Source organism: Microtus pennsylvanicus, chromosome 13 (genome assembly GCF_037038515.1).
Source record: "Microtus pennsylvanicus isolate mMicPen1 chromosome 13, mMicPen1.hap1, whole genome shotgun sequence".
Classification (NCBI taxonomy): Eukaryota; Metazoa; Chordata; class Mammalia; order Rodentia; family Cricetidae; genus Microtus; species Microtus pennsylvanicus.
The window spans coordinates 73315381-73333321 of record NC_134591.1 but is presented as its reverse complement, the minus strand read 5'-3'; the positions used below and the strand labels follow the sequence as shown (position 1 = coordinate 73333321).

Sequence of the window (17941 nt, the reverse complement as noted above, 5' to 3'; positions counted from 1 at the left end):
CCCACGAACATATAAAACAATTACGTGTGTATGGTTGGGGGCATACCTATGTCACAGCGCTCACATAGCGGTCAGAGGACAACTTTGTGGAGCCAGATCTGCCCTTCACTCCACTTGGGTCTGGGAATTGTCAGGCTTGCCCAGCAAGCACTTACCTCTGCCCACTGGGCCATCGTGCTGGCCTAACATTTTGAAGAAATAGTTTTATTTCCACTTACACATGGTCAGAAAGGGGTCTAGTCACTGGCCAGTGATAATGTATCACTTTTTGTTTGTTTATTTGTTTTTCCAGACAGGGTTTCTCTGTGTCAGCTCCGGCTATCTTGGAACTCGCTTTTTTAGACCAGGCCGGCCTTGAACTCACAGAGATCTGCCAGCCTCTGCCTCCAGAGTTCTGGGATTAAAGGCAAGTGCCGCCACTACCTGGCTGATGTATGGTTCTTTTTTTTTGGTTTTTTTTTTTGTTTGTTTGTTTTTCGAGACAGGGTTTCTCTGTAGCTTTGGAGCCTGTCCTGGAACTAGCTCTTGTAGACTAGGTTGGCCTCGAACTGACAGAGATCCACCTGCCTCTGCCTCCCCAGTGCTGGGTGATGTATGGTTCTTTACAAAAAAAATTAGTGGTTTTGTTTGTTTGTTTGTTTGTTTGGTTGATGGGATTCTCTCTCTCTCTCTCTCTCTCTCTCTCTCTCTCTCTGTGTGTGTGTGTGTGTGTGTGTGTGTGTGTGTGTGAGAGAGAGAGAGAGAGAGAGAGAGAGAGAGAGAGAGAGAGAGAGAGAGAGAGAGAACTATCCTCAATTTTGTTCTATAAGGAGAGTGACCTTAAACTTCTGACCCTCCCGCCTCTGCTCCCAAATGCCAGGACTACAGGCATGCACCACCAAGCCCAGATAGAGTCTCATTCTTCAGTATCACTGCCCACTCATCCAGAGTTCAGGACGGGGCCCGCTAGACAGGTGTACCCTGAAGAGCCTTGTGTTCAGGAGCAGGCAAGCCAGTGTCCCCAACAGCTGCAGCCTGAAAGTCACAGGGACTCACTCAGAGCTCCGGCACACGCTGCTGCATCCGATCCTCATATCGATCCTGCAAGGGGGATATTTTTAGCATCACTATTTTTATTCTGATTTTGTGCTTTATGTGCTGAAGACAGGACCCAGAGCCACACACGGACGCTATGCATTCATCATTGTCATCACCGAAAGACAGGGTATCATGTAGCCCAGGCTGGCCTCAAATTTAGCTCTGGGCCCGAGGATGACTGCACTTTTGATCCTCCTGCCTCTGCCTCCTTAAAGTTGGGATTACAGAGGTGTGCCACTCCCCTGGTTTGTGGCCTGCTGGGGAACACAGGTAGGGCAAACACTCTATCCATTGAGCTACATCTTCAGCCCTGAGGTTAAGAATTACTTAATTAACTTAATTAGTTTATTGGTTTTGGAGAAAGCTCATTAAGTTAGTCAGGCTAGGGCTGGAGATGAAGTTTCATGGTAAAATAGTCAGCTTTCATGCATGAGGCCCAAGCTTCAATCCTCACTGGAAACAAAAGAAGACAGCCCAAGGTGGCCTCAAATGTATAGTTCTCCTGCCTCAACATCTCAAGTTCTGGGGTCATAGGCATATGTCCCCCCTGTGCCCAGCCAGTATCACTGTCTTTACATTTAAAGAAGAAAACTGAGACCCAGAAAGGGTAGGACAGTTTCCCAAGGTCACACAACTCACAAATGCAGAGAAGCCTAAATAAACAAACAAACAAATAAATAAATAAAACAAAATAAAGACAGCTCTGGTGAAATCCTATCCTCTTTCTAAATCCATGATTCAGGATTTATCCCGGTGCCTCTGGAGAGAAGAGCTTTGCAGCGGACAGTCAGCAGAAGGGCTGGGGAAGTCAGCATCAGTCTGTACAGCCGAGAGTGCTGGATGTACCCATTCCCCAGGCTGCTGTAACAAATTGCCAGGAACTGATGCATGACTTAGAGTAGCAAGGTTACTTAATCTCAGAGTTCTGGAGTTTGGGTACCTGCCTCTCGCAGGCTGAAACCAGCGCATCAAGCATGAAGACCCTCCTGAGGTTTCTGCCACAAGATGCACTCTTACCTTTCTCGGCCCTTACAGGATGCCAGCATCCCTTGGCTAACGGCCCCTCTTCGGAAGGTGTATCTGATGCTGACGTCCGCTGCTGTGTCTCTGATGTGACTGGCCCTCCTACCGTCCACTGATGACCCATAGCTTGATCACACCCGCAGTCTCCTTTGCCATCTAAGGTACCAGATTCTGGAGACTGAGATGTGAACATCTTTTGGAGGATATTATTCTGCCAGACTTGGAGACTCCTGACATAGCTATTCAGAACCAGGGTCCTATAAAGACTCTTAGTTCAAATCCCAACTCCCTCGGTGCTGGCAGATCCAAGTGTGTAACTTAACTCGTTTTTAGTGAAAAGTCAGAGCAAGGGTCTTCTAGTGCTATGTGAAGGTCAGATGTTTGCAGGGCAGGGTTGAGTAGGTAACCGCCCTCCAACCTGGGTTACTATTTCTGTGATGAAACACTATGACCAATACCAAGTTGTGCGTGGTATTTGGCTTATGCGCCTAGATCACTATTAATCATGAAGGAAGTCGGGACAGGAACTCAGACAGGGCAGGAACCTGGAGGCAGGAGCTGATGCAGAGGCCAGGAGGGGTGCTACTTCCTGGCGCTTATCTCTCATGGCTTTCTCCACCTGCTCTCTACAGCACTCAGGGGACTGCGCCTTCCCCTATTGATCACTAATTTAAGAAAATGCCCTACAGGCCTGCCTACATATATGGAGGCATTTTCATACTTGAGGGTCTCTTCCCAAAGGTGATTACAGCTTGTGTCAAGTCGACATAAAACTAGACAGCACTGTTGTAGAATATTGTTTTGACTAGGCAAAGATGTTACATTTGTTTATGCTGCAGAATATTCCTTTAACCGTGTAAAGGAGCGTAACTTTTGTCTATGCTGTATTTTTTCATTGTGTGAAGATGTGTTGCACTTGCCTTATCTTGCCTGCCTAAAGCACCTGATTGGTCTAATAAAGAGCTGAACGGCCAATCGCTAGGGAAAGAGAGGATAGGCGAGGGTAGCAGGCAGAGAGAATAAATAGGAGGAGAAATCTAGGCTAGAGAAGAAGGAGAGGAAGGGGAGAAGAAAGAGAGAAAGAAGACACCTGGAGCAAGAAGTCAGGCAGCTGCCAGACAGATGTAGAGAAAGAGAGAAAGTAAGATACACAGAAAGAATGAAAAAAAAAAGCCCCCAGGCAAAAGGTAGATAAAGAGGAACAGGTTAATTTAAGTGTAAAGCGCTAGCCAGAAACCAGCCCAAGGTAGGCTGAGCATTCAAAACTAATAATAAGCCTCTGTGATGTGATTTGGGCGCTGTTAGTGTCCCAAAAGGAAAAGCCTGGTACACAGCACAACAGGTAATACAAAGTCACCGTTTGAGATTCATAGCTTTAAATCTTTTGCCCTAAGGACACGTCTCAGACCCTGGTGAGCTAACACGTAGTGGGGTGAACTGGCTGGCCGCTCCTGTGTGGGAAGATACAGGGGAAAGAACCACACGGGGGCGGAGAGTTGAACAGGGGAGGCAGAGAGTTGAACAGGGTTGGTAATGAGCGGCACACACTTTGCCACTCTCTCGGCTTTACTCTTTGACTGTGAAGTTTTTGGCCTCTCCACCCTTGAGGTTGGTTTTCCGAGATAGACGAGATAGATGGACCCGCCCAGCTGGATGAGATGCGGAGTGGGGCGGGGCTGGGCCTGGATCCCAGGGGTGGAAAAGTACCAGTATTCCTTGTTTCCACCTTAGGGACCGTCTGAATGACCTGCCTCCAGTCTATCAGGATGAATTGCAGCCTAGAGGCCTGGGTGTTGGGTGTAACCAGTAACTATCTGCAGGTTTGTGGAGGATTGAGGGAGAATGGTCAGGGGAGCGGATGGGAACCCAGGCTGGGTTCAGGGTAAGGATACAGCAGCTACTTTTGGGCTCCAAGCCTCTATTTCCAAAAACACCTTTTGCACCTCCCAATTCACAAATCATCCTCAAATTAATCTTTTGCTAGCTGTTACTGCAAGTTAGAAGTTGCAGCCTACAGTGTGTGATTGGACTCCGGCAGAATACAGCCCTGTGAATTTGCAGACTGGGAGTATCCAGTAATCCCAAGGGAGCTTGGCTGCAACGAAGCTGTGCAGCTTGTCCAGAAAGCGGTCATCCCCAGTAGGAGGCGCCTTTTGTCTTCAAACAGCTTCTCTGACACCGGGCGGCCCAAGGACTTCTCAGGCCTTGAACTTCAAAGAGTTGGGCGCGCACCCACGAAGCAGACCCTGGCCTGACTCTTGTCGGAATTCTGAGTTGGCAAGGAACATAGATCCGTGCCTGGAGTCGCGGCGTTTCCAGGCAAACTTCCAGGCAGGTGAGACGGCTCTCAGTTCGTAGGACCCTCCCCCACTCCAGGCTGAGAGAGAAGTCTGCCTGTGATTCGCTGGAAAGTTTTCTGCCAAACTGGTAACGCGCCCTTTTTGGGGACACTCCCGGGCCGCACACTCTACCCGACCTGGGGCTCAAAGTGGCGATCCTGAAAGCGTCCGGGAGACCCGAGAGTGGGAAGCTGGCCGAGGGCGTAAGCTGAGAGGCTGGGAAAACCTCGCTTCCTTCCTCCTTCCCTCCTCCGCCCGACACTGGGCTGGGCGACCCGGAGCTGCGGGTGGAGAAAAGGCGGCCGTCTGCGCGCACAGGAAGGTGAGTTAACCGCCAGGTGAGGTCGCCGAGCAGGGACTCCCAGCTCCCATTACCCCCGCAAGTGTCCCCTTAAACAGCCATCCCCCTGCCGCAGAGTACGAGGTCAGGGACCCTGCACTGCGCTGTGCAGTGCCTGGCCCTCCAGCCTGCTCCGCCCCGGGGTCCTGGTCTCCGCCCGGTGGCGCAGGGAGCAGGGTGGGCAGGTGGGCGGCGCCTCCTGCGGGCGCCCTCGGTCCCTCCCTCGAGCTCTCCGCGCTTTGGCCCTTGCTGGCTAATCCCCACCGCAGTAGCCGGGCTGCGCTCCCTCTCCACGCTGCGCTCCCCAGTTCCGGCTCCTAGGCCTATGATTGCCTGGGGTGGGGGGCTGTCGCGGAACCCCCAGCCCCAGGCGGCCGGGCAGAGACCCAGTGCGACCCGCTGCCTCCTGGGTGAGTCTGCGCCCTTGCGCCGGGGGATGAACTGTGGGGGCCCCAGTTGGGTTTCCGTGCTTCCCGGAATATCACGCAGAACCTGTCCCCCAGGGAACTCCGAATCCCGCACTCTTTGCAGCCGCACCCGGCCACTGTGGGGTACTCCCGCCTCCTGTAACGCTCCGGCTTCGGCCTCGGGGGCCCTCTGTTGGCTGGGACAGGTGCCATCTGCCTGGGCCTGGACAGATGCACCTGGGCTCGGGCGCTTTTGAGAGATAGAGCACCTCGCTGGTCTCGCGAGCCCCTATTCTTGTTAGTGGTGGTGGACACCATCTACTCCTGTTTCTGTCTGTTACCCGATTAAGATTCGTGCTTGTAGAAGCAATCGAGGGGTGGAGAGTCTCCAGGATCCTTGGTTTCTTTACCAGTAAAATAGGAATGACAGAGCCCTGGGCTGAGGCTAGGCATTCCTGTCCAGCAGACCAAGAACTCTGTAGATAAGTTAGGGCTCAAGGGAGATACAATACCTACGAGAGAGTAACTTTGCTCGAACTTGATGTGAGCATTGGAGGTGCATTTGAGAAGGAAACACCATGTCTGATTACCACGTTGGCCCCTTTAAGAGACAATTGTTCTCAGCCATAGGGCAGGAACAGGAGATATGTTCTGGATGCTGTTATGGGGGACCCTGCAAAGTGGAGGTTTGCTCCTCTGATGATGCGTGTGGCTCTGAGCCAGGTCCTTGGCCAATCTAGAAATTTAGGAGGCAGAGCGAAGAGGCAGGGCCTAAGTAGGTGAGACCATGCAAGTTTGCGGGTACAGGGAGTCCCCACCTGTCTCCTCCAGGGTCTCCTCTGGTTTTTGTTTTGAAGGCTAATGTGAAGGTTGATCTCTTAATAGAAGGGTCAAACAGCTTCCCCACTGAGACCTGCCACGAATCTCTCTCTCTCAGAACTGATCAAAAGTTCTCCAGACCCAGACCGAAAGAGATGACAGGAGAATAAGAGAGACTGGTGGTAAATCTGATAGTCATTGGGTTTCACCCAAGGCTAGGCCTGCCCAATCAGGAAATCCAGGAAATCAGGGGTAGATATGGCAAGGGCCTTGGAGGGCTTCTGATGCTGCAGCCTGGCTGTACTTATGTTGGCTGCACGATCGAGGATGGCCAATCTCCTCCTCTGAGATGGGAGCACTGGGCCCCTAGACTGGGATGAGGTAATGGTGGCGCATACTCTGTAGTTTGCTATATTAGAAGGGCCGAGGAGGGGGAAAAAAAGCAAAGAACTGGTGTAGTGATCGGGACACTGGCATCCCTTGGGGGACAGGAGAAGAAGGTGTCAGAGCTGCTCAGATGGCAGCAGCAACAATGTGGAGATGTACTGGGTGCAGCACCATTCAGGGAGTGAGGGTGGGTTTGTGGGAGGGTTGGGGGGGTCCATGATGAGACAGACTAGGCAGGCAAGGGTTGTCTTGGAGCATCCCACAGAGATGGGCAGAGGTAGACGGAGCATTTTCCATCGGCCAGGAGCTGCCTAAGGTGGACGGTGTAGACACATTTCATTCCAGGTCTTAAGGCAGGGGAGTCATTTGATCATGAGGTTAAGATAATTCTTGTGAGGGTGGCGGGCAGGTCTCAGTGGTGGAGTGCTTGCTCATCACATGAGGCCCTGGGTTCCACCCCCAGCACTGAACAAGACACAGCAGCAGCCACTCAAACTTAATTCAAAAAAGACAGGAGCAGGAAAGCCGGCTATGGGCTGGACAGCCGGGACACAGAGGGGCACTGGATAGAAGACCATACAGGAGGCAAGGATTAACTTGTGACCTTCACACATGACTAATGATCAAGGACAAGATTGCTGGACTCCGTGGGAGGCCCAAATGGTTGCCCTCTTTCCTGCGAGGGAGCCCGTGAGTTCCCAGGATGTTGGCAGGGCCCTGCACTCTCCAACTGTTGCTTGGGTTCCAGATGTCACAGGCTCAGGCCTTTCTCCATCTACACTGGGGACAGAAGAGGTGGCTCCTGCTCACATTCTGTATGAGCCGATGCCCCTGGCAGTGTGGGGGTGGGGAGGACGGGGAGGCATCAGATTTACACCATGGTGTTTCTACACTTTTGTTCTGAGGCTGGCAGGGTTCCCTCTCCAGCCTCTTGGGCTGGAGTGGAAGGGCTTGGGCTCTAAGCTCCTCTTGCGGAGAGCCTAGGGCAGAATCCTAGGGAGTCGGAGATGCTGGGAAAGTTCCAGCATCTTCCAGTGGGGTGTGTGGAATCTGCATCTGGCTGCTGTTTCCTTTCACTTTTACGATGAACGCTCTGGCACACAGGGGAGCACATCCCGCACTGAGCAGCCTCAAGAACACCTTCCGTGTCCGAATTCTCTCATTGCCTCAAGGTTACAGGGGGATCCTTCAATGGAGCAGGTAGAGGGGGGAGCGTCCAGCTGTCCACCCACGACTTTCGTATACCCATGTGATTCAGAAGAGCCAGCAGTTAGAGGCACACAGAAGCCCAGACCCCCTTCTGGGGTCCTTCATGTGATCCCCAAGGGGCCTGGCCACGTGGGGGTCAGGTTGGATAATTTCTTAGCGTCTGGATCTTTCTGGACGTTCCACTGAGTCCTGCTTTTCTCCCAGCCTGGACAGGTGGCGCAGCCTAGCCTACCCTGGCCTAGGCAGTGTCTTTTTTTTTTTTTCCAGGGCTTGGCGCCGGGCCTCCTCTCCTGGGAGTTCTTGTTTGGTTTTCCTTCCCCCGCCACAGGCCAGGCTGCCTTGACCACTTCCAGATGGCCCAAGACTGGGGCCAGAGATCTGACAGGTGGGTCTATGCTAAGCTGTTCCAGCCACCACACCTTGGGCTGACTCCTCACTGCCCTCTCTCAAGCCCCAGTCCTAGCTCAGAACGGCTGTTTAGCCCTGGTGCACAGCCTGCTTCCAGTCAGCTGTTTACTGGGCTCCCAGCTCCCGTCTCCCTTGGCCTAGATTTACAGGCTCAGCCGCCCTCCCATTTGCATGCTGGGCACTTTTGGACCTAGAATGTTGGAACCAGCAGGGGCCTCAGCTTCAGAAGTCTAATCTGCTGATCTTGCAAATGGGGAAACTGAGGCTCAAGGAAAGGGAAAGACAAGCCTGAGATCAGAGTCAGGACCTGAGATTGTCTTTTCCAACTCTATCTAAGATGATTTCTTTTTATTTCATCTTACTTAACTATTAGTGTGGATGTGCAGGTATGTGCTTGCCGAAGCATGTGCGTAGAGGTCAGAGGCCAACTTTGGGGAGTCACTTGTTTAATTCTACCTTGGGTTCTGGGGATAGGAGCTCAGGTCCTGGGCTTGACAACAAACACCTTTCCCTGCTGAGCCATCCCATCAGTCTGTCTTGGATGTTTTTGAGGGTCCTTCTGCTTGTTTGTTTGTTTGTTTGTTAGTTTGAGGAACCGGGTCTCATGCAGCCCAAGCTGGCTTTGTACTCTGTATATAGCTGAGGACGACTCTGCTCCTCCTGCCTCACCTCCCGAATGTAAGGACATTCAACGCCATGCTGGACGTGGTGCTGGGGCTGGAACGAGGGCCTCGAGCGAGCTGGGTGGTGAGCACTTTACCAACTGAGCCCCACATCCTCAGACCCCGTGGGTGATTCTTTAGGAGCAGAGAGTTGAAGCTGAAAGCCCACGCAGGGTGATCCCCCCTTCCAGAAGCCCCCTTCTCTCTAGGCCGCACACGCTCCACAGCGGTGTGTTGAGAAGGAGTTAAGGGTAGGGGGCCTGAAAGGCATAGGAGTGGGGTTGGCGTTGTCAGAGCCTGTCTGCTCAGTGTCCTCGGGGAGGGAGATGTTGGTGTCTGAGATTGCCTTACCCACTGAGCCACGCAGTCTCTGAAACCGCAGACTAAGGAAAATGCTGCTTCTCCGCACGGCAAGCACACACCTATCCCTCGTAAAGACAGGAAGGGCAGTGTCATGGACCCAGCCGCACTGGCTGTAGGAATGAGTGATTTTGCTCTACCATGTTACCTCGGTTTTGTTTTCTGAGGTGTGGTGCTCCTAAGGGACTAGTTTTCCCCCACAGGTTCTGACGTGCTAGACTCATGTGCTTCTACCTGAAGGCCATCAGGAATTCAGGAGTCTGGACTGTAGTATGGTCAGTTCAGTCAGGACACTGCCTTGACCCAAATCTAACACAATGCGAGGTGCGCGGGGCTTCGGAGTCCATGCTTCTCCATCTCTATGAGTGTTAGAGGACTATGATGCTCGCGTCTCATGAGGTTCTTAGAAAGAGGAGGCTGGCATCTGGATGGCACTGGTGGGAGTCCAAGGTAACACAGAGGAAGAGCCTGATTTCGGTTGGATTCATCGTAAGTCAACCGGTGGTGCCATCCCTGATCCCATGGCTTCCCCAGACCAGGCATTGTGGGATGTCAGAAGTAAGTCCCAAGGAACACCTAATTTGGGCTTGTTCATTTCAGCCCTTCTTCCCGGGAAGAGGTAGAGAAGGTGGAGGCTAGAGTGGTATCTCCGTGGCTAAAAGCACTTGTTCTACAGTCAGGAGTTCAGACCCTAGCTTGCAACAGACTGCGTATCTCTTCATTACCTGTAACCTCAGCTTTGTCGAGGGCGGAGACTGGACCATCTCTGGGGTATACTGGCTTCCAGTCTAGCTGAGGAAATGAGAGCCGAAGGTTCAAGGAGAGACCTTGCCTCAAAGCCATGGTTCTCAACCTTCCTAATGCTGCAACCCTTTAATACAGTTCCTCATGTTGTGGGGACCCCCAACCATACAAGTATTTTCTTTTTTTTTTTTTAATATTTATTTATTTATTATGTATACAATGTTCTGCCTACACGTACCCCTGCAGGCCAGAAGAGGGCACCAGGCCTCATTACAGATGGTTGTGAGCCACCATGTGGTTGCTGGGAATTGAACTCAGGACCTTTGAAAGAGCAGGCAATGCTCTTAACCGCTGAGCCATCTCTCCAGCCCCGCATACAAGTATTTTCATTGCTACTTCATAACTGTAAAATTGGCTACTGTTATGAATTTTAATGTAAATTATCTGATGGGCAGGATATCTGATATGTGACCCCTGTGAAAGGTCGTTTGCGACCCGTAGGTTGAGAACCACTGCCACCAAGGAATAGGCAGGGAGTGCTGAGGATGACACGTGGAGCCCCTTTCCTGACCTTTGCACATGTGCATTGCTGTGCACACACACACACACACACAGAGAGAGAGAGAGAGGTACATAACTCTCTCTTACTCCCCCATACTTATCTTAAATATTTTAAAAATATTTTTTAAAACGAGAATTAAAGGCAAAATAAAATGTGCAGAGATTTTGCTTCCTAGGCAAGGGAAGCCTCTTGGGGGCAGACTTCTGGGACTGATGAAGTCCTGGATGGACATGGTACTGATGATGGGGTCCTGGATGGACATGGTACTGATGATGGAGTCCTGGATGGACATGGTACTGATGATGGGGTCCTGGATGGATATGATACTGATGATGGAGACCTGGATGGACATGGTACTGATGATGGGGTCCTGGATGGACATGGTACTGTTGATGGGGTCCTGGATGGACATGGTACTGATGATGGAGTTCTGGATGGACATGGTACTGATGGAGTCCTGGATGGACATGGTACTGATGATGGGGTCCTGGATGGACATGGTACTGATGATGGAGACCTGGATGGACATGGTACTGATGATGGGGTCCTGGATGGACATGGTACTGATGATGGAGACCTGGATGGACATGGTACTGATGATGGGGTCCTGGATGGACATGGTACTGATGATGGAGACCTGGATGGACATGGTACTGATGATGGGGTCCTGGATGGACATGGTACTGTTGATGGGGTCCTGGATGGACATGGTACTGATGATGGAGTTCTGGATGGACATGGTACTGATGGAGTCCTGGATGGACATGGTACTGATGATGGGGTCCTGGATGGACATGGTACTGATGATGGAGACCTGGATGGACATGGTACTGATGATGGGGTCCTGGATGGACATGGTACTGATGATGGAGACCTGGATGGACATGGTACTGATGATGGGGTCCTGGATGGACATGGTACTGATGATGGGGTCCTGGATGGACATGGTACTGATGATGGAGTCCTGGATGGACATGGTACTGATGGAGTCCTGGATGGACAATGGGGGACTTCCAGGCTAATGTTTCCAGGCTATAAGCAACTTCTTTTATTTGTTCGGGTCGGGTTTGGTTTATTGAGACGAGGGCTTTGTATTCCAGGCTGGTCTCCACTAGCTATATAGATAAAGATGATCTTGATCTCCTGATCCTCCTGCCTTCACTACTCTGGTTCTGGTAGGCATTTGCCACAGGTTTATGTATTATCTTATCAGTGGGTTTGACGGTTGGCTAAATGTTCTTGCCTTGTCTTTTTAAAACATGAAAGAGAAGAAAGGCTAGAAATCTATATGCATAATTTTAAAAACATTTTGTTTTGCGTCTGTCTGAGAGGTGTTGAGGCAGTGTGTAGGTGCCATGGTTAGTACACAGAGGTCAAGAGATGACTTGCAGGAGTTGGCTCTCTCCTGCCATGTGGGGCCCAAGAATCAAACTCAGGTCACTGGACTTGGTGGCAAGCACCTTTACCTTCTGAGTCACTCACTGGCCCATGGAAAGTACTTTTATTAAAAATTTTAAATTATTATTATTTTGGTATTTTGAGACAAGTTCTCACCATGTAGCCCTGGCTGTCCTGGAACTCACCTCCCAGAGATCCTCCTGCCTCTGCCTCCGGAGTCCTAGGATTAAAGGTGTGTGCCACCACACCCAGTGTATTTTTAAAATCGCATTTATTTACTTATTTTGTGTGTGTATGTGTGGGTGTGAGCTAGGGTGCGCTTGTGTCAAGGTATGGCTGACGAGATCAGAGGACAGCTGGCAGGAGTTGGTTCTCTCCTCCTGCCAAGTGGGTCTTATCAAACGCGAGTCACGAGGCTTGGCTTCACCACACATCCCTTTGCCTGCCGAGCATCTCTTGGGCTTATGGGCAGTCTGTATGTGAGTGTAGTCTGAATCAAACAGCGTATGTTTGTCTCTGCAGTAAGAGCTTTGGGCGGTCCTGCTCCGGGCCACTGGGTTTTTAATGCTGTGATCCTGGGAACTCGGGTTTCCTTGGCTGGTTCCCAAGAAGCAGCTCAGGGGTTTGCAAGGACAGAGGTCAGGGGTGGGAGGCAGGGCCAGAAGGAAGGAGGAGCTGCCTGCAAGTGTTCTACATATACCCTGAGTGCAAACAGTCCCTTTAAGGAATCCAGAGACCTTAAAAGTAAAATCTTTCCCCAAGTAGAAAGCTGCTCTTTCCCAAGCCTCCTCAGTTCTTAGAAGAAACAGAAGCAAGGGGCGGGTGGGCACGGGACCTCACTGATGAGTGCTTCCAAGTGTAGACTGTGACCAGCATTTCAAAGGAGGCTAGGCGTTGGTGTGAGGAAGCGAGCTGGCCTGGACCCACATCCACAGCACAGACTGTGCTGGCTGAAGGCCACACTGTGCATGCACTAGGAAGACACTTTAGGAAAGCCCATTGCTAATTGCTATCTGGCAGCAGCCCTGCTTATAATGTTGTCTTCAGGGCTGGAGAGATGGTTAGGGTCACTGGCTGCTCTTGCGGAAGACCTGAGTTTGGCTCCCAGAACCCACATGGCAGCTCAAAACAGCCAGAGCTCCAGTTCCAGAGGATCTGATGTCCTCTTCTGGCTTCCTTGGGTTCCTACAGACACATGAATACACACACACACACACACACACACACACACACGCATATATGCAAGCACTAACCTACAAATAAATTAAAAATAACTCTTTTTTTAAAAGCACGCATTACTTTATTCAATGGCTGCACTTATCTACCACCCAGGCATAATAATCCTACTTCCTATTTAGTCATTTCTCCTTTTTAGGAAGATTTATTTACTTACTTATTTTATGTATATGAATGCTCTATCTGCAAGTATGACTTTATGTCAGAAGATGACACCAGATCTCACTATTGATGGTTGTGAGCCACCATGCAGTTGCTGGGAATTGAACTCAGGACGTCTGGAAAGCAGTCAGCGCTCTTAACTGCTAAGCCATCTCCCCAGCTCCTCTTCTTTTTAATATTCTCTTTTCACTTTTTGGGGCAAGGTCCCACATATCCCAGGCTGGCCTCAAACTCGCCAAGTTCTCCACCGTGATCTTGAACTCCAGATCCACCTGCCTCTACCACTTGAGTGCTAGGATTATAGGCGTGCCCACCACACTAGTTTGTATGGTGTGGGGCTCGAACTCAGAGCTTTGTGCTTGCCGGACAAGCACTCGTCGAATGAACTGCATCCCAACCCTTCCTCTCTCTCTCTCTGTGTATGTATGTATGTAGTGTGTGTGTGTATGTGTGTGTATATGTATGTGTGTAGTGTGTGTATGTATGTGTGTAGTGTGAATGAGTGTAGTGTGTGTACCTGTGTGGAGATTTGTGGACTGACAACCCCCCAGGACTGTCTTCCTGGCCTAACAGGACTAGGAACTTCATTCATCCAACGTATGAATGCAAGAACCAGAACCCAAGCTCATCATGGTGTACCAGTACCTTGAGATCATGGTCTCATGTAATATATAATTCTGGAAGTCTTCAGAAGGTTCTGGCATGTTCTCTTCATGAGACTTGGGGTAGGCAGATACTGGGACTAAACTCTGAGCCTTGCATATACTAAACCACTAAGCTGTAGGCCCAGCTACTCTTAATGAAATCTTAACTTTTGCCAGTTTCTTCTTCACATCAGGTCTGGAGAGGGGCGGGGGCTGAGAATGACTCGCCGTCTTATGCTGCGTTTTCCCAGTTCCCACTGTCTGACTTGATTAGGGTGTGGACCAGGATTAGTAATATGTAGTAGAAGAAACATGATTTTTAAAAGCTCTCAGCCTCCCTCTAGGAAAGCAATCTGAAGAGGCTTCGGGTCTGTAGCACCATGAACTACAGGTTGGTAATTAGGTTGGTAATTACGGATTGGAACTGCCTCTGGGCAACTCTGGTTTTCAGAGGATTAGCAGCGCAAATGGCTGTGTCTTGGACTTAGACATATGCAAAGATATTTGCATAAACAAATGGGTAAACAAATGCACTGTTACAGTCCTTAGTTACTGAGCCTGTGTTCAACAGAGAGGGAGCCCCTGCCCCCAGGGATACAACCTGTGGTCCTGAAGGATATAGACAAAGACTGCTTGTTCCTTTCCGGCCGTCCAGATCCGAAATGATCACACCGAAACTATACTAATTGCAATACTGTTTGGCCAATAGCTTACGCTTCTTGTGATCTAACTCTTACATCTTAAATTAACCCATTCCTATTATTTTAATTTTATTAGGAGGCTTGTCGTTTCCCGGTAACGCGGGCGGGTGGGTGTCTTTCTCCTCCGGTGGTTACATGGCATCTTCCTGACTCCGCCTTTTTTCTTCCTCTATCTGCTTGGAATTCTCACCTTACTCAATTCTGCCCTGCTAGAGGCCCAAAGCAACTTCTTTATTAACCAATGGTATCCAGAGGGGGATCCCACATCAGGAGACATGGGAATGTACCATACGGTTGGAATATGATCAGGGGACCCAGGCCCAGGAAGGAGATGTTAACTCAAATGCAGAGCACAGGGAAGGGTTTAATTTTATGTTTAATTTTATTTTAGAGATAGGATTTCATGTTGCACAGGCTAGCCCAGAACCCTGTAGCTGAGGATGGGCTTGAACTCCTTATCCACCCCAGAGTGCAGGGATTAGAGATCTGCCCGCACGTCTGCTTAATGCAGTGCTGGGAATCGAACCCAGAACCTCATAAGCGCTAGACAAGCAGGCTACCTACTGGGCCACATTCCTCAGCCTCAGGGAAAGGATTTTTAAAGAAGGGGAGTCTGAGTTGAACTGGGAAGGGTAATGAAGTTCAGCTGGCAGCAAGGGGATGAATGTAGCAACCTGTGCAAAATCCTGGAAGTAGGAGAGTTGAGTTCACAGGGGCTGATAGAGCTGTGCGGGTGGGGCAGAAGGGGAAAAAAACTACAGAATTTCCTCCTAGAAGCTATTTTAGTGTTTGTTGGCAGTTGCTCAAAAAATTAGAATAGAGTCGCCATGCAATCCAGCAGCCCCATTTCTGGGTATATGCTCAAAAGAACTGGGTTCAGGAGAGACACTTGCGTGCTGTGCTCGTAGCTGTGTTTGTGAGAGCGAGAACGTGGAAGGGGCATCCACTGGTGGATGGAGAAGCAGACAGAACGTGGCCCGTGCACAGAATGAATAGCCTTCAGCCTTCAAGCAGAAGGACGTCTGGCACGTGTGACCTGCAGTCTTTGTGCTAAGAGAAAAAGGCCTATGAGTAGACAAACCAGAGAGATGTGCTCAGTGGACAGAGCTTGCGTGCAAGCTTGAGGACCCACGTTCAGATCCCCAGACTAGTAAAGGATGGAAAGTGGCTTCCAGGGACAAAGGGAGGGGGACAGTGAGCTGTCAAGTGCTGGGGAGGGGTGTGGTTTTGCAAAATAAAGAGCTATATGGGATGGGTGTGCTGCCGGTGATGGCTGTCCTACGACAGGGCACCCTTAACGCTACCAAACTGCATACAGAAAACCTGATAATGAGGCTGTTGAGATGGCTCAGCTGTGATGCGCTTCCCCAGGACCCATGGAGAGGTGGAGAGAGAGAATCCACTCCGCAGGGCTGTCCTCTGACCTCCACAGGTGCACGTCCTCTCGATAATATTTTTAAAAACTTGGGAGAGTCATAAAGTTTATGTTATAAAGAACAAATGGGATTTCCCAGTAGAAATTTAGCACAATAAAAAAAATGAGGGCAGAATCATTTTGGAAATAGAACTCTGTACTCCTTGAGTTTTCCTATGGATCTGGTGTGACTCTTGACTTTGGGGTGCAGAGCACACAGGAGAGGCAGCCCCTGCCCTCGAGGGGCCCACACCTTATCGGGGAGCAGGAAGGAGTCGGTGAAGGAGGAAGCCATCAAATGAGTAGGCAAAGTCCTGTGCAGAGCTGAACGGACACCTTCACCACCTTGGCCTGCCTGCTGCAGGCCTGGCAGCTGGTGCTCCCCAGCTCTCCGAGCTGACCTCTTCAGGGGCCCCCTGCCCTCCATCCTCCCAGCTAGTGTCCACTGCCAGGCCCTCTTGACCCCAGGCCCTGGTCCTGAGCAGCCACTTTCCACTTCCTTCTTCTTCCCGCTCACCCCTGGTCAGGAAGTCTGATGGCTTCTCACTTCCTATTTGTTCTGCTTTTCTATTCAAATTGTCCGACTCTCTCTCTGTCTCTCTCTGTCTCTGTCTGTCTGTCTGTCTCTCTCTCTGTGTGTGTGTGTGTGTGTGTGAGTGTGTGTGTGCGCGCACACTCATGTGGACACTCACAGGATGCGTGCCAGTCACCCAGTGCTTGTGAAAGTCTAGCATCAGTCAGAAGGAGTTGGCTTCTGCTGTGTGGATCCTGGAAACCGAATTCAGGTTTCTCCCTTTCCTTCTCTTCTCCCCCCCCCCTCCACCTGGAGCTGAGTACCAGCATGCACTCTTTTGCCTCCGCTTCCTGATTGTGGATGTGATGTGATCGGCCACTTTGCTTCTGCTGCCTTGACCTCCCTGCCATGATGGGCTGTATCCTGGAACTGCTGGTCAGAATCTACCTTCCTTCCATTGCCTTCGCTAGGATAGTTTATCACAGCAAAGGAAATGAGGCAGGGTCTTTTGATAGCACCCAGGCTGGTCTGGAAGTTGCAATCCTCCTGCCTCTGCTTCCTGAGAGTTGGGATTAGAGGTTAGTACCCCCATGGCTGACCCTTTATTATAATACCAATCACAATGTAAACACTGTAGAATTCTTAAACTGTCTTGCTTGAGGGATAATGAATGACAAGAAAAATCATAGACATGTTCAGTAGAGACCCAGCAATATGCAGTCGTTTGAATCCTAGGATGCCGTTCCCATGAACATAGAGGGCAGCTGCTCTGAACAGTATAAGTCATGACATTATTGTCGCCAACGCTATGGCATTTATTTGGAAGGCTCTAGCCTTCCCAGTGCCATATTCTGCTCTGGCATCCGATCTAAAACAGCACACAGACTCTAAGTCTCTTCTGACCCTTGAGGGTTTTCAGATTTGCCTTGTGTTCCCTGACCTTGAAAGCCTGGATGTGTGCTGGCCAGCTTAGTTTGTTTAGTCCTTCAAATTGGTTTTGTCTGCTGTTTTCTCAAAACTAGACAGGGCCTTTCTAGTTCCTGCATGGGAGAGGTGCCTGCCCCCTGCCTAGTATCAGGATCTGTAGATTCCCCATGTGGCGTGATCAGCCATGATGACCCTCCATCACTGGGTCAGTGACTATCTGCCAAGTTATTGCAGCCCTCTTTGGGAAGGGGCTTTTAAATGTGGTGGTAAAAGGCAAAATTATACAAGGAATGGTTGATAGATTAGGTTTCTAAAATTAAAGCATTTTGACAGACCAGTTGGTAAACTGGGGCAGCGTTCTCAGTGCACACCTGAAAGGTTTTGTTTTCTAAACACCAGAGGAGCTTTCTGGGTCAGCAGGGAGAAGCTGACTGCTCCCGCCCAGGGATGGGATAAAGAAGAATTGCTACTGCCCAGTGGGCACATGGGAAAAGGCGGAGCAGCATTCTACCTGACTGTATTCAAGGGCATACCAATTCAGTCCGTACAATCTGCACACAAGAAGCAGATAGTAAAATTTTAAGTTGATGGGCAGGTAAGATGTCCCA

At 50.4% G+C, this 17941-nt stretch overlaps 1 protein-coding gene across 3 annotated transcripts in view; it reads left to right on the top strand.

The window, feature by feature from the left end:
- The first annotated feature begins 4261 nt into the window (after window positions 1-4261).
- Window positions 4262-17941, top strand: part of Tmem51 (transmembrane protein 51) — a 49367-nt gene continuing 35687 nt past the window's right edge. The window contains exons 1-2 of one of the 3 annotated variants that reach the window (XM_075946059.1): window positions 5045-5189; window positions 7869-7986. The gene's annotated coding sequence lies outside the window, so the exon portion shown is untranslated. Of the gene's footprint in view, window positions 4762-5015; window positions 5190-7868; window positions 7987-17941 lie in introns of those variants that run through there. The other 2 variants (XM_075946057.1, XM_075946058.1) reach the window with 2 other exon arrangements.